General features: G+C 39.7%; 1 protein-coding gene across 3 annotated transcripts in view; it reads right to left on the reverse strand.

The window, feature by feature from the left end:
* Alp6 (Alkaline phosphatase 6) overlaps positions 1-14911 on the reverse strand; it is a 125361-nt gene that overhangs the window by 66383 nt on the left and 44067 nt on the right. The window contains exon 1 of one of the 3 annotated variants that reach the window (XM_073991765.1): positions 12014-12119. The exons of the other annotated variants lie outside the window; for them this stretch is intronic. The gene's annotated coding sequence lies outside the window, so the exon portion shown is untranslated. Of the gene's footprint in view, positions 1-12013; positions 12120-14911 lie in introns of those variants that run through there. 3 annotated transcript variants of the gene reach the window in all.

Here is a 14911-nt window from a genome sequence, read left to right on the forward strand (position 1 = left end):
GGTCTTCTTCGGTCTTTAGAAGACCTCAAGAGGTCTATCTGTGTCTACCAAAAAATCTCAAGAGGCCTTCTTCTGTCTATAGAGAATCTCATCGGCCATTGAAGTCTTCTATCTGAAGAAGACCCCAATGGCATACTTTACATTAACTCCCTTAATTTTATCTGTGACTAGCAGACCCCGGTTCGCGTTGCTGGCCCGTCGTAATGAGTTTTAATGACAACTTTTTATGGACTTTATTCTTGACCATTCAATAACACTGTGCAGCATTTTTAAGGTGATCTTGTGCAAACAATTCGAACTGAGGATTTTTTGAAGGACAGACCCAAACGACAAGAAACCCTAGTTGGGTTTTGCTGTGTCAGATCCAGCTCGGATTTTATGGCCCCATCTAAACATGGTTAAATATTGAGTTTTTAAAGAAATTCGGGGCTATATCTCTGAAACCAATGCGAATCTTCTTCTGAAACTCGAAACATTACATTTCGAACCGTATCTCCAAAAACCGTTAATTTTTTCTGAACTCTTCAGAACATGTCATTGTTGTAAAATGCCTCCATGCCGTTGTTTTCAGTACATTTTTCAACGACGATTTAATAAAAATGTCAATAATGTAGTGAAATCCGAAATGCGAAAAAAACTGTTGGTGTGAACTGTGTTTAAAATACGTGTTGTAAAAGATGCAAAATACCGCTGAAACAACATGAAGTAAGCATTTTAGAGATTCAGAATCTTCTGAAGAATTGTTGAGAACTTTATTTGGAAGAGTTTTGCAAAAAGTTACCTGGTTCAACTCCCAATAGTTTAGCCGATACTGACCAGAATTTCAGCAATTATGTAAAATTTTCTATATTTTATAGATTTTGATGACCTAGATGGAGTTTTTTTATGTGGTTTTTTTCAAAAAATAAGTTCTACTAGTTTAGCTAAAGACAGCAAGGCCAAATTCGTATTCGTTTCTGAGATAAAGGCCTGATAAATGCAAAAAAGTGTAGATTTATCCCGATTTAGATGAGGCCATAAAATCAGAACTGGATCTGACAGGACAAAACCCTTCTAGGGATTTTGTAGTCTAAATATGTACTTTCAAAAATTGCATACTAGAAGTTGGTTGCATTTTCAGTGTTGCATAGTGTTATAAAAGATAAAAAAATGGTTAAGTCGAATTCTCCCGCTTATTGAGACTTATATCTTTTAGTTTTTCAAGGAAGTTTGTAAATATATAGTTCTTCTTAATCGTTGTCTCGAAAATTAATTTGCAACCCGATACACTCACAAGTTTATCAAATATAGCGATTATAAAACAATAGGCCCCGAAATTCGTCTACAAATATACAGCATTTTGGACCATGGGACATTCCTGAACATTTTCTGAAAATTAGGTTCAATAGTTTTGGAAAAATAATGTTCTGAAAAGAGTGGGCGTGGTCAAGATATAACATATTAAAAAGTGGGCGTGGTCCGGTATTTTGGTTCCAAATATTTACCTAGGGTGCACAACTTCATTGCCTACCAAAATGTATGCTGAAACCGATATAATCATAACTTTGGCTAACACATATAGCTTCCGAAATTCATAAAATATACATTACAACGGCAAACATTGAGCTTTTGCTACAAATTTTATGGAGTTATGACATATTAAAAATAAACAGGCGTGGTCGGGTCTTTAGGCCCTAAAGAAGTACCCGGATTGTAGATGAATCCGTAAATTTTTAAACCGATACATGCATAATTTTTGCAAATATAACGTTTTTTTTTAAATATCGCATGGGGGAGTTACCCCGCCTCCTCTGGAATTCAATAAAATATGTAGCCTGTTTTCGGAGGCCATCCCTGTACATTCCCTGACAATTTCAGTAGTTTTTGCAGAAAAGATTTAAATTGAAAAAATCTTTCCATAAAAACCTAAGTTGGGTTATACAGCATTTGATTTTTATTCATAAAGATAAGGCGTTTTTTTTTTTAAATAGGGCCCCTTAAAAATTCAAGAAAATATGCATACTATTTCCACCGGGGGCCATCCCTGTACATTCCCTGAAATTTTCAGCAAAATCTGTTCAGTAGTTATGTAGATGTAACATATTTTAAAAAGTGGGTGTGGTCAAGTCTTTGGGTCCTAAAAAAGTGGGTAAGGTCGGAGACACTACCACAATTGTCTCGCAATTTAACTTTAACTACATTCCCTGGCAATTTCAGGCAAATCGGTTCAGTAGTTTTTGTAGAAATCATAAAAATTGAAAAAAGTGGGCGTAAAACGTAAAAAAAGTCGGTTTATGGCGCACATTTTACAGAAAAAAATGATCGCAATCGGTTCAGCCGTTCTCAACTGACATTTGATTTTTATTTATAATGATATAACATTTTTAAATAAATATGGTATAGGGGAAGTACCCCGACCCTTCCGAAATTCAACTGAATTTGTAGCCAATTTTAACGACGGGACATCCCTGTACATTTCCTGGCAATTTCAGGAAAATTGGTTCAGTAGTTTTTGTAGAAAAGATGAAAATAGAAAATAGTAGACGTGTTCAAATTTTCGCATAACAAGTAAAAAAAGTATCAGTCGGTTTTGCCGACAGAGATATACCCTCAGCCTGTGTATAATGAAATACGTATGTATTTAGGGGGTTTTAAAAATTTTGGGCGTTTGAACCGACAAAAATGTTGATTAGGATGAAAGGAATGGATCGACATTGACCGTTATGAAAGTGAATCTCCAGCCACAACATATGGTGCCATAGGGGGTTTTTACACTCTTCGGGCTGTTTGCTCAAGAAGTATGGACTTTCCCATAAAAAAAACTTTTACCATCGTAATTGAGGCAGCGAATGCAAGTTGCTTCAAATTGATTCGATATCAGGTCTTAAAGTGAACTTATCCGACATATTGTGTGGGAGGTACCGGATGGAGTGGACAAATATAGTCCATATTTGAACCTGATCTATATCTGGTAGATATATTAGGATGTGTAAAGTATAGACCAATTCGGCCACTCCCTTCAAGAGCTACCGTACGAACAATTTTTCCGAACGTTTTTGAACTTTTGCGGGGGAGGTACCTGAAGGAGTGGACCGATATGGCTTATGTTCAAACATAAACTATGTTTGGACAAAAGGCCAAATTTTTGACCGAATCGGCAGATCCGTTCGAGAGTTATCTTGCGCTCCAACCACCTCACACGGTGTAATATGGGTTTTTTGTAAGCTTCAGGCTATTTTCTCAGGATGTATGGACTTGCCCCTGATGAAAGTTGTACCGTCGTTTGAAGGGCAGTGAATACAAGTTGCCAAAACAAAAATCAAAGCGATTCGAGAGATGCCCCTAAACTGAACTTTTCCGAAATTTTGTGTGGGAGGTGCCTGAAGGAGTGGACCGATTGAGTACATATTGAAACCTTATCTAAGTCTGGTACACCTTTTACGGTGGTTAAAGTATGGAACAAATCGGTTACTCCCTTCAAGAGTTATCGTGCGCACAATTTTTCCGAACTTTTGTGGGGGAGGTACCGGAAGGAGTGGACCGATATAGCTCATCTTCGAACTTAAACTAAGTTTGGGTAAAATATTACGAAACCTAAAATTTGAACCGAATCGGTTTATCCGTTCGAGAGTTATCGTTAGTTCCAACCAGCCAGACAGACAGACGGACGGACATTGCTCAATCGACTCCAAATTGTCTGAAACACATTTCGTCCAAACATACTTGATGTCTAAAACCATTATTTCGATGAGACACATTTTGCCCGTATGAAAGTGTATATACCCTCGTTAGCATAAATGCTGAGGGTATAAAAAAGTGGGCGTGGTCAAATTTTCTTTGCATAAAAACCTAAGTTGGGTTATGACGAATATTTCAAAAAAATAATTATCCAAATTGGTCCAGCCGTTCTCAACTGATGCCATTACCAACGAACGACATTTGATTTTGATACCCTACACCACTATGTGGGGAGGGTATTATAAGTTGGTTTTGCCCAAAAAGTTTGTAACGCATCGAAATAATGGCCGTAGATCCATACTTATATACACCAAAATGAATCTCTCGACGAGCTAAGTCGTCAGTCCGTCCGTCTGTCCATCTAAACCTTGTAATCACGCTACAGGTCGCAATTTTGATCGGATCGACACGAAATTTTGGGTGCTGATGAGGGACCTGGAGGGGAAGAAGCCTATTGATTTTGGTGATGGTCGGATAATATTCAGGGGTCGGAATGCGCAAAAAACTTATGTGGATAAAAAGACAACGTTTTTTTCCAAAGCGAATATCTCAGCTTCTATATGGGGTATACCAAAAGCAAGACCTGACAATAAAAGTAGAAGTTATCACCTTTCTAATGATGGAAAGTAAGTTCTCGTAGGTGATCAAACAACGAAGATATTACAATAGTCGCAAATAAAACCCAAATTTTCATTCTTGCGATTTTAATTATAATGACGAATATCACAGCTTTGGATGGAGACTTTTCAAAAGCAAAGCCTGACTATGAAAGTAGAAGATCCCATATTTACAATGATGCAAACTAGGTCGGCGTAGGTGACCAAATAACGGAGATATTGCAATAGTCGGTAATACATCCCATTTTTTTTTTTTTGGAAATCACGCTACAGGTCGCAATTTTGATCGGATCGTCACGAAATTTTGGGTGTTGATGAGGGTTCCGGAGGAGAAGAAGCCTATTGATTTTGGCGATGGTCGGATAATAATTAGGGGTCGGAATGAGCAAAAAAGTTATTTAGAGAAAAAGTCTACATTTTATTCCAAAGCAAATATCTCAGCGTTTATAAGGGGTATATAAAAAGCAAAACTTGTCACACCTTTGGTTGGGGATCTTCTAAAAGCAAAGCCTGACTAAGAAAGTAGAAAATCCCATCTTTAAAACTGTGCAAATTAGGTTGGCGTAGGTGGTCAAATAATAGAGATATCGCAATAGTCGATAATGCATCCCTTTTTTCCACTTTTTCTGCAATCACACTTCAGGTCGGAATTTTGATCGGATCATCACGAAATGTTCTCACAGAGATAGAAGCCTATTGATGTTGGTGATGTCGAGAGTAGTCAAATATAAAAGTAAATATTAATTATTTTGGTTCAGTTCGCCTCCGTAAAAGAAATGTTTTCCAGTGAAAAGATTATGCACAGGGGTAGTGGTGTAGGGTATCACATAGTCGGCCTCGTACCGACTATAGCCTTTTCTCACTTGTTACTTATATAGTTTTTATATTTTATAATACTGTGTGGTCAAATTTCTTTTAAAATTTTGTCTCAAGTTTTGTTATACAGCTATCAAACCGATCAAATTTGAAGCAAACGACCAAGTACAAAAATGTACCTCAGATCTCAATAAACATCTTTCTAGAATATACGAACTCTGTAGAAACGGATCTTAATGGTCAAAATAGCAAAACAATTTAGATTTTTATCCTCTTTTCTCGGCTTCTGCTCCATAGATACTAAACCGTTCAAAACTCAAGAAAACAATCAACCACAATATTGGAGTCGGAGAAAAAAGTATACAAATTGGATATTTCCAAAAGATTTTTGCTATTTTTACCATTAAGAACCGTTCATAGACATATCGTAGGTTCCAGAAAGTTGTTTATTGATGCCCTTGCTACAATATTGTGGTTGATTGTTATCTTGAATTTTGAACGGTTTAGTATCTATGGAACAGAAGCCGAGAAAAGAACATAAAAATCGAAATTGTTTTGCAATTTTGACCATTAAGATCCATTTCTACAGATTTTATATATTCTAGAAAGATGTTTATTGAAATCTGAGGTATATTGTATGCTTCAAAATTGATCGGTTTGATAGCTGTATAACAAAACTTGACAAAAATTAAAAGAAATTTGACTATGGCGATTTTGACCTTGCAGATGAAGTTTGATGGATTATATGTGTTCACAATTTTTGTTCTTTAAGACAAGAGCTACGACTTTGCCTCTAAAATAAATTCAAATTTCGTAACGGTTTGGAAGATATAGTCCTGACTAAATGACCCTTTTTACATCAAAGCCTCAAACTTTGGAGGCCTATAACCGCGAAAGTTGATGAGATACGCAAAAACGGCGAGACACGTGTTCTCTCTTTTTAGGCCTTTTAGGCGGTGTCAGAATATGGTTAATAATTTTCGTGTAGCACAGTGTAATTTATATTTTATATACATATATTTTTTTATATTTTATAAAATACAATTTACATTTTATAGTTTATATAAAAACGGTTAGATCGATGCATCCTATTATTCATTGTTAGCTAGTGCTTGGTTTTACGTTAGTTTACCGAAATAGTCTGATGCTGTTTAAAAACACAGCAAAAAACCCCACAAAGCTAATTGCATAGAAAAGCACAACACAGCTGTTGCAAATGAAAAAGGTAATCTAAGGCGAGAAATGATATCATCATCATCATTAGGTCAGCGCTTAAAATTGAATAGAGCCGGATGTTGGAAGATGGTCGTTTTAGAATAGATAATATGCAAGAGAAAACAAAAAATGAAAACAGAAAAAGAACACCAAAGATTTCCATAATTAAGAGTTGACATCATTCTAACCGAATAAGAAATTTATGTTCAATACCTTTCTTATGGCCTTACTTTCCCCTATAACAGATCACCGAATATTCTTAACCGTTGTTCTTTACAAAATGTTTTGGAATAATAAAGAGGAAATGATCATTGCCAAAAAATCTGAAATCGCGTATGATGACTCAGAACATCATCAAACACTTTGAAGTCACACATTTGCATGACAAACATACATACATTATGTACATTAATATACTCGTATATTGTACCGCCTTCAAACATATGTACATATGTATGTATGTCTTTCCTTTGACATTTCGTAATTTGTTGATATGCATACAGAACAGCAAAACATAGCTTTTCAAACGTTGCTTGCAAAGAACAAAAGAACCCAAACGATTAGCTGAGCTGGGTTAGATACTTTAATCGCCATGCATCCATCCAACCATCCATTCATCCATTTCAACCGTTCAAAACTTGAATTTTAAGTAATCATCATAAATTATCCGAAGTTATTAAATTAAATGCTTCTTCACACACTTTTAACACAAAGCCAAAAACGTTTAAAATATGAATGGCAACAAATTAGAATGGGGTACGACAATTTGAAGCTCTGTGGATTCCTTAAAATCGATGTTTTTAGATTGGATTATCAACTAGGAGGCCTCCACCTCAACAAGTTTGTATTTGTGAATTTGTCTAAGCGAGCGGCAATATATCCTCGAATACCTGTACCGAGCGCCAGGATTGAGAAGCCATGATGGCCATTATAGAGGACCATGAATCTGTTGCGTTTGTCAGATCCGCATCCACTAAATGTTAATATCGGCAAGATGTAATGGATGTAGGGAATGAGTGCACTTCCTACGCTGCTCTGGTCCTAGCCGGCTCTAGGCCTAGGCCTGCAATAGGAGTCATGTTGCTGCGCCAGATCACATCCCAACTAGTCTCCAGCTTCCGCAGTCTTCCCAACCACACCACATTTTGTTGGGGGGGACTCCTATCCACCAATAGTAATTAGGATTGCTCTCACGGTAACACCCGAGCAAGTACAACAACGAAATCATACCATTGTTATGCTGAAAACATGAGGAGCAACCCTGTTGCAGTTCTCGGGGCGGCCTTCTTACAGGATTGAATATTTTTCAATCGCGTTGTACTTACATATTGAGACCATACTGGCGCCGCATAGCTCACCGCAGACCGAGCTTCCGCGTAATACGTGGTTAATGAGGTTTCTTTATCTACATTTCAAGTGCTGTCGGCTAGGGACTTGATGACTTTGTCCCTACATCTCAGCATGTCGCAATTAGTTGTGGCATTCGCGGACACCATGAACATGCTGTCGAATGTGATCCTTAGAATTTTGGTGTAGTTTGTGGTCGGAGTTCCGATACCTTCGACCATGACATTCAACTCTGTACTCACCTCTGCTGTCGCATATTTGCATATTCCTTGCGTATAAAAAGACAGTAAGATCAGATAAATAAGAGTTCAGCCTTACAAAAATGATATCTGGAAAGGTAACATACACCAAGATAGTACAATCATCCGCATACCTTACGATCTCAATGCCGTCTGGAGGGGGTGGAATACTGCAGAGGTTGAGGTTAACATCACCCCACCTTTGGGAACCCTCTGTTTTGGACTTATTGTTCCTGATTTCCACGTGCAACTGGCATCCACCTATATAATTGATTATCTAACGTTTCACACTTAGCCGGAGGGTTGTCTGCTAAATGTCTTCAAACAGCGTGGAATACATGACAGTATCACATGCTTTTGACAAGTCAAGCTCCACCATCACTATTCTATCACACGACTTGCTTTTGTTGAGTCCTCGACTAATATGCGTGTTGTCGTACTGTGCTGCTTACGGAACCCATGCTGATGATCGACAACTCGTTAGTTATTTCTGACGCTGCGGAGGACTGAAGCCTCAAGGATCTTTGCTACGAGCGAGCATCCTTTCCTGGCTTCAGTAGCGAAACCATTTTCCATACTTCGGGAACGATGTGGGTGGCTAGCAAATAGGTTGAGAACTTTACTAAGATACTCTCCTCCCGGCGAATCTAGCAGTTTCAACATTACTACCATGTAAATTCCATAAGGAACCAACGCTTTGGATGATTTTGCGTTCCTGATGACATTCGCAACATCATCCATTGTAAATCGTGGTGGTTCATCCTCGGCAGGAATAGGTTTAATGTGACGGAGCACACTTCTCATCGCCCTGTCACTACCGGGGTGCTCGACAAACTTTCGATTGAAATAACTTTGCACCTCTTCGGAACAGTCAGCGTAAGGTCCCCAAACATGATTGAGATTTTATTTTCCTTCTTTCCAGGGTTCGAGAGTGACTTTACCGTTCACAATTCATTTATTCCGGCTCCAGTGTTGCACCTCTTTAGAAAATTTAACTACTTGCTCCGCTTAGGCTCACCGACTAACCTGTTAACTTTCAGTGTCAGCTCCCTGACTCTGGGGTCACTAGGGTTGGCATGGCGAAGCTTATCACGTTCATTTCCTAATCCCGTCGCCTCTTCTGCGAAGTTTGGTCTCACTTCGGGTATTCGACCAGCAGGTATATATCGTGGAGCTGCAGCAGTGATGATGTCTCGAAAAGTCCTTTCTGCTACCCGAACATCAGAAGGGTTTGGCAAATCACCGATGCGCTGATTAGTGAACTCTCTGAAACTCGGCCAAAACCAGCGGCGTTAAGAGGTGATGAAATCAAGCGGTCTGTTGATGACGATAATTATTGCGAGATGGTCCGATCCATGAGAAACGACGAGTTGGCAAGTGTCGTCATTTGTCAGACCAGGTGACACGATGGTTGTGTCTGGCGAACTGTGACACTCTCCGCTAATTCTTGTAGGTTATTCCTCATTGACTGCGCAAAACATAGAGCTATCAATCTGCTCAGCCAGCACTATACCTCTCTGGTCGTTTCCGAGGACCGAATGTCACAACTCATGAGCTAATGTTGCGTGCTAATGTTGAGTCTATAACCTGGAGTACAGCTATTTATCGACGGGATGTATACGTTCAGCAATTCTACCTCGATAGTTGCATAACTGACCGCTACCCGTATGAATTCCAAGCCAGGCTCAAGCGAGATAGGTCTGTATTGAACAGAGTGGTGCAATGGGAAAGCTAATCCCTCATCTCCACTTTTGTTGCGATCCTTCCTGAGTACGCTTTAACCATCACAACGCTATAAGCTGCAGTTGTTGTTGAGCTTGGTGCCCTGCACCGCCGCGACCATGATGTTCTTCCGACTCATGAAGTCCACTATTTTCTCGATCTTATCTCGGAGACCATTGCAATTAAATTGCAAATTGCGACGACTCATTGGGACCTGTGTTCACGCAGCATCATAGTCCTTGCCCTAGTCCCTCACATGGGCATGTCCAGAACAACCACTTAGTTGCACCCACTACCTACATCTATTGCATCTCACCGAAGCTTGGAATTGGGTGAATATGCGGATACGACAAATCGAGCACAAATATATTGTTCTTGGGTTTTACTCCGTCCCGGTACGGACCAAAAGAATACGGAGCAGACATTCCGGGATATAATATTATTGTACACATCGTATAGAGATCGGGTGCTCGATCTCTGCGTCGGGCTATCGTCGAGGACATATGTTATAATGTCTACATAGCCTCTATCTTAGGATCAATAAAATGTCACTAAATATACTGCCACGCTGTTCACTACCTGGACGGCTGAAATGAGGCTCCCCCTGAACATCTTGGACTTCGTTATCCTGATTTTGACCACTAACTACACCAAGATCAAGGACATACTGCAACGTGGTTTTGTCGTCGGCTGGGGTAGACTTAGTCGTGTCCAGGGTCGCCATAAGGGCCCACTAAACCTTACGGAATAATAAGACGAATAATCTCCCTTTCCTGGGGGGTTTAATCGGATATTTATTGATATAAAACTAATTTATAATCTACTGATGTTTAAATACGATAAGAAGGATAATTGGCTGGGGAATCGGCAACTTGGATTCAGTAAATTGTTTGATGATGATCGGGAACTCAGTGATTCGCCGTTCGGTAGTAGGCGATCTGAAGATAATCGGGAACTCGATGATTCGCTGTTCGGCGACGATTTGAAGATAATCGGGAACTCGGTGATTCGTGTTGTAGATGTTCGACCACTCGGGGTTCGTATGTGTTCGGCCACTCGGTGATTCGTGTTGTAGATATTCGTCCACTCGTTGTTCGTATGTTTCGGCCACTCGGTGATTCGGTGTTTAGGGTTCAGGGTTCGGCCATTCGGTGATTCGTGTCGTAGATGTGTGGCCACTCGGAGTTCGTATGTGTTCGGCCACTCGATGATTCGGTGTTAGGGGTTCGGCCACTGATGATCGGTGTTCGGCTACTCGGGGATTCGGGTTGTAGGTGTTCGGCCACTCGGTGATTCGGCGCTGTAGCTGTTCGGCCACTCGGGGATTCGGTGTTCGGCTACTCGGTGATTCTGCACTCGGCTCGGCTGTTCGTGTTGTCGTTCGTTAGTGTTAGTTCTACGTTAGCCTCTACGGTATTCTACGAGTACTGACTAGTGGAACAACACCCGAAGGTGGAGTGGAACAACACCCGAGGGTGGAGTGGAACAACACCCGAAGGTGGAGTGGAACAACACCCGGAGGTGGAGTGGAACAACACCCGAAGGTGGAGTGGAACAACACCCGGAGGTGGAGTGGAACAACACCCGAAGGTGGAGTGGAACAACACCCGAAGGTGGAGTGGAACAACACCCGAAGGTGGAGTGGAACAACACCCGAAGGTGGAGTGGAACAACACCCGGAGGTGGAGTGGAACAACACCCGAAGGTGGAGTGGAACAACACCCGAAGGTGGAGTGAATGTATTAGCCACCGCGCAAAGGGGTAGCTCTCAAAAATACTTCCCAACCTCTCTACACTCCCGTGTCGGTTGGCGGACCACGAACACACAACTGTACTCAAGCCCGTATGGCTGGCTCCCTGCAGTAGCAAGCCTACCAGTCCCTTCACAAACTGAAATACTTAAGTGAACGGTTGCACAAAGCGATTGAGAAGTATTCCGTTGTTGTAATGCTGGTGATTTATTACATTGCATTATAACGCATCGTTTCCATAGTAGCGTCAGGTGTTTTATCAGTGTGGATGGCATTAAGCTGTTTCATAGTGGGGACGTAATGATGTTGGTATTATGTTCGTGATCATTTTGTCACGTTACAATACGCAGAGTAGTTTTCAGGCCTGCCGATTTCAATTTTGTACAGCCTAATATTGTTTCTAATCAGAAAAGTTTTTCCGATCAGAAAAGTTGCTAGGTAACTTCCACATCCATGTCACCGATTAAAATTTAGCTTCAAAACAAAAAAAAAAAACTCAACTAATGTACGATTGATAGCTTCTTCAAACATTGTAGGCGTTATTCGTTAGTGTTTGTTGTGAATGTTTGTTGTATTTTTTAATACATACATTAAAAGATTTTAATCGCTTTCAATGGCAGCAGCAGCAGCGACAGCAACAACTAAAACAATGCCGACATAAAACGACAATATATCAACGTTTGAAAGAAACACGAAGAACAAGAAAGAAACAACTCAAAACTACGAACGAACTACAAAATACAACTTTGGCCTTTCATAATTAACAATGAAGAATTGAACTTTGAATGTTTCGTATTTTTCATTTTTTTTCATTTACTTTTCAGAATGCATTAGCGGTAGGGTACGCTACCATAAAAATGGTAGGGCAATTTAGTTGAAGTGTTGTTGTTGTAACAACGCAAATATGTTTGTTCGTGTATACATAGATATGTACATAGAATCGTGCGGTTCCAGTCCACATCTAGGTCATGTGCTAAGTATATACATTAAAATATTTTAATCGCCATGCTGCCAATTCTGGTCTAATACGAATTTCTCCTGCGTAGTGCTAACATTTAGATACCATGTGTACAGCTATATAATTCTGTAAATACCACTTCGATTGGGTCACTCCAAACTTCAATCTACGGATCTTCGACCGAATATATGCTGATTTTTAGGAATGTGCAACGTTGTTCGAGGTTATTCTTGCTAACTGGAGCTACTGGTAGACGCTGGGACCGTGTTTGACAAAGTCGCCATATAGGATTGGTCGGCAACTCTTTGTTGTTGACAGCATGTGGGGGTATGCGAGGTTTGCAGTCGCCAATGGCCCTAGAAGGGTTTTGGGTTTTTTCTCACAATTAATTGCAATGGAAACGCTGGACTGCTTATAATAAAGAGCTTTTCGTTTAGGCTCTGAATAATTTCTGACTTTATTTTATTTACAACCATTGTTCTTATATATGAAACATAACGGTACTTAACCTAGATTTTTATACCCTACACCACTATGTGGGGAGGGTATTATAAGTTGGTTTTGGCCAACAAGTTTGTAACGCATCGAAATAATGGTCGTAGACCCATACTTATATATATTAAAATGAATGTCTCGACGAGCTGAGTCGATCTGGCTATGTGTGTCCGTCCGTCTGTCCATCTAAACCTTGGAATCACGCTACAGGTCGCAATTTTGATCGGATCGTCACGAAATTTTGCATGTTGATGGGGGTCCCGGAGGGGAAGAAGCCATTTTGGTGATGGTCGGATAATATTTAGGGGTCGGAAAGGGCAAAAAATTTAGGTGGATAAAAAGATAACGTTTTTTTCAAAAGCGAATATCTCAGCTTCTATATGATGTATACCAAAAGCAAAACCTGACGATAAAAGTAGAAAATATCACCTTTCTAATGATGTAAAGTAGGTTCTCGTAGGTGATCAAACAACGAAGATATCACAATAGTCGCAAATAAAACCCAAATTTTAATTTTTGCGATTTTAATTATAATGACGAATATCACAGCTTTGGTTGGGGACTTTCCAAAAGCAAAGCCTGGCTATGAAAGTAGAAGATCCCATCTTTACAACGATGTAAACTAGGTCGGTGTAGGTGACCAAATAATGGAGATATCGCAATAGTCGGTAATACATCCCATTTTCCACTTTTTTGGAAATCACGCTACAGGTCTCAATTTTGATCGGATCGTCACGAAATTTTGAGGGTTAATGGGGGTCACACAGATGAAGAAGCCTATTGATTTTGGTGATGATCGGATAATATTTTGGGGTCGTAATGGGCAAAAAACTTATTTGGAGAAAAATACGACGTTTTTTTCCTAAGCGAATATCTCAGCTTCAATATGGGGTATACCAAAAGCAGAACCTGGCCATGAAAGTAGAAAATATCGCCTTTCTAATGATGTAAAGTATTGCGAATATATCGCAATAGCCGCTAATATGACTAATATCACAGCTTTGGTTGGGGATCTTCCAATAACAAAGTCTGACTATGAAAGTAGAATATCCCATATTTAAAGTGATGCAAAGTAGGTTGGCGTAGGTGGCCACATAACGGAGATATCACAATAGTCGGCAATACATCCCATTTTTTCATTTTTCTGTAATCACGCTACAGGTCGCAATTTTGATCGGGTCGTCACGAAATTTTGGGGGCTAATGGGGATCCTACAGAGAAAGAAGCCTATTGATTTTGGTGATGGTCGGATAATATTCTGGGGTCGGAATGGTCAAAAAACTTATTTGGAGAAAAAGTCAACGTTTTATTTCAAATCGAATATCTCCGCTTCTAAAAGGGGTATATCAAAAGCAAAACCTGCTAATGAAAGTAGAAAATATCACCTTTGCAACGATGTTACGTAGGTTGTCGCAGGTGGTCAAACAACGAAGATATCGCAAAAGCCGCTAATAGAACAAAACTTTTAATTTTAGCGATTTTAAAAATAATGACGAATATCACAGCTTTGGTTCGGGACCTTCCAAAAGCAAAGTCTGACAATGAAATTAAAAATCCCATCATTACAATGATGTAAAGCAGGTTGGCGTAGGTATCCAAATAACGGAGATATCGCAATAGTCGGTAATGCATCCCTTTTTCCATTTTTTGTGCAATCACACTACAGGTCGGAATTTTGATCGGATCCTCACGAAATTTTAGGGGTTGATGGGGCTCTAACAGAGAAAGAAGCCTATTGATGGTTGGCATACATCCCACTTTTCCATTTGTTATTTGTGTTGTACAGTCGATGCACTTAAAGGCGATCCAAAAAAAATGACCTGTGTTAATGAAGACATTCAGAGCAAAGGCGCTAAGCTATCCCAATTTTTATATTTTGAATTTTATTAGTCAAAAGCTTATGAACAGGGGTAGTGGTGTAGGGTATCACATAGTCGGCCCCGACCCGACTATAGCCTTGGCTCACTTGTTTTAATATATTTTGAATGTATTAGACCCATTTGACCACAAAATTGGTTGTAATTTGGTAGTTTG

This window comes from Musca autumnalis, unplaced genomic scaffold (genome assembly GCF_047663935.1).
Source record: "Musca autumnalis isolate F117 unplaced genomic scaffold, ASM4766393v1 scaffold_5, whole genome shotgun sequence".
Classification (NCBI taxonomy): Eukaryota; Metazoa; Arthropoda; class Insecta; order Diptera; family Muscidae; genus Musca; species Musca autumnalis.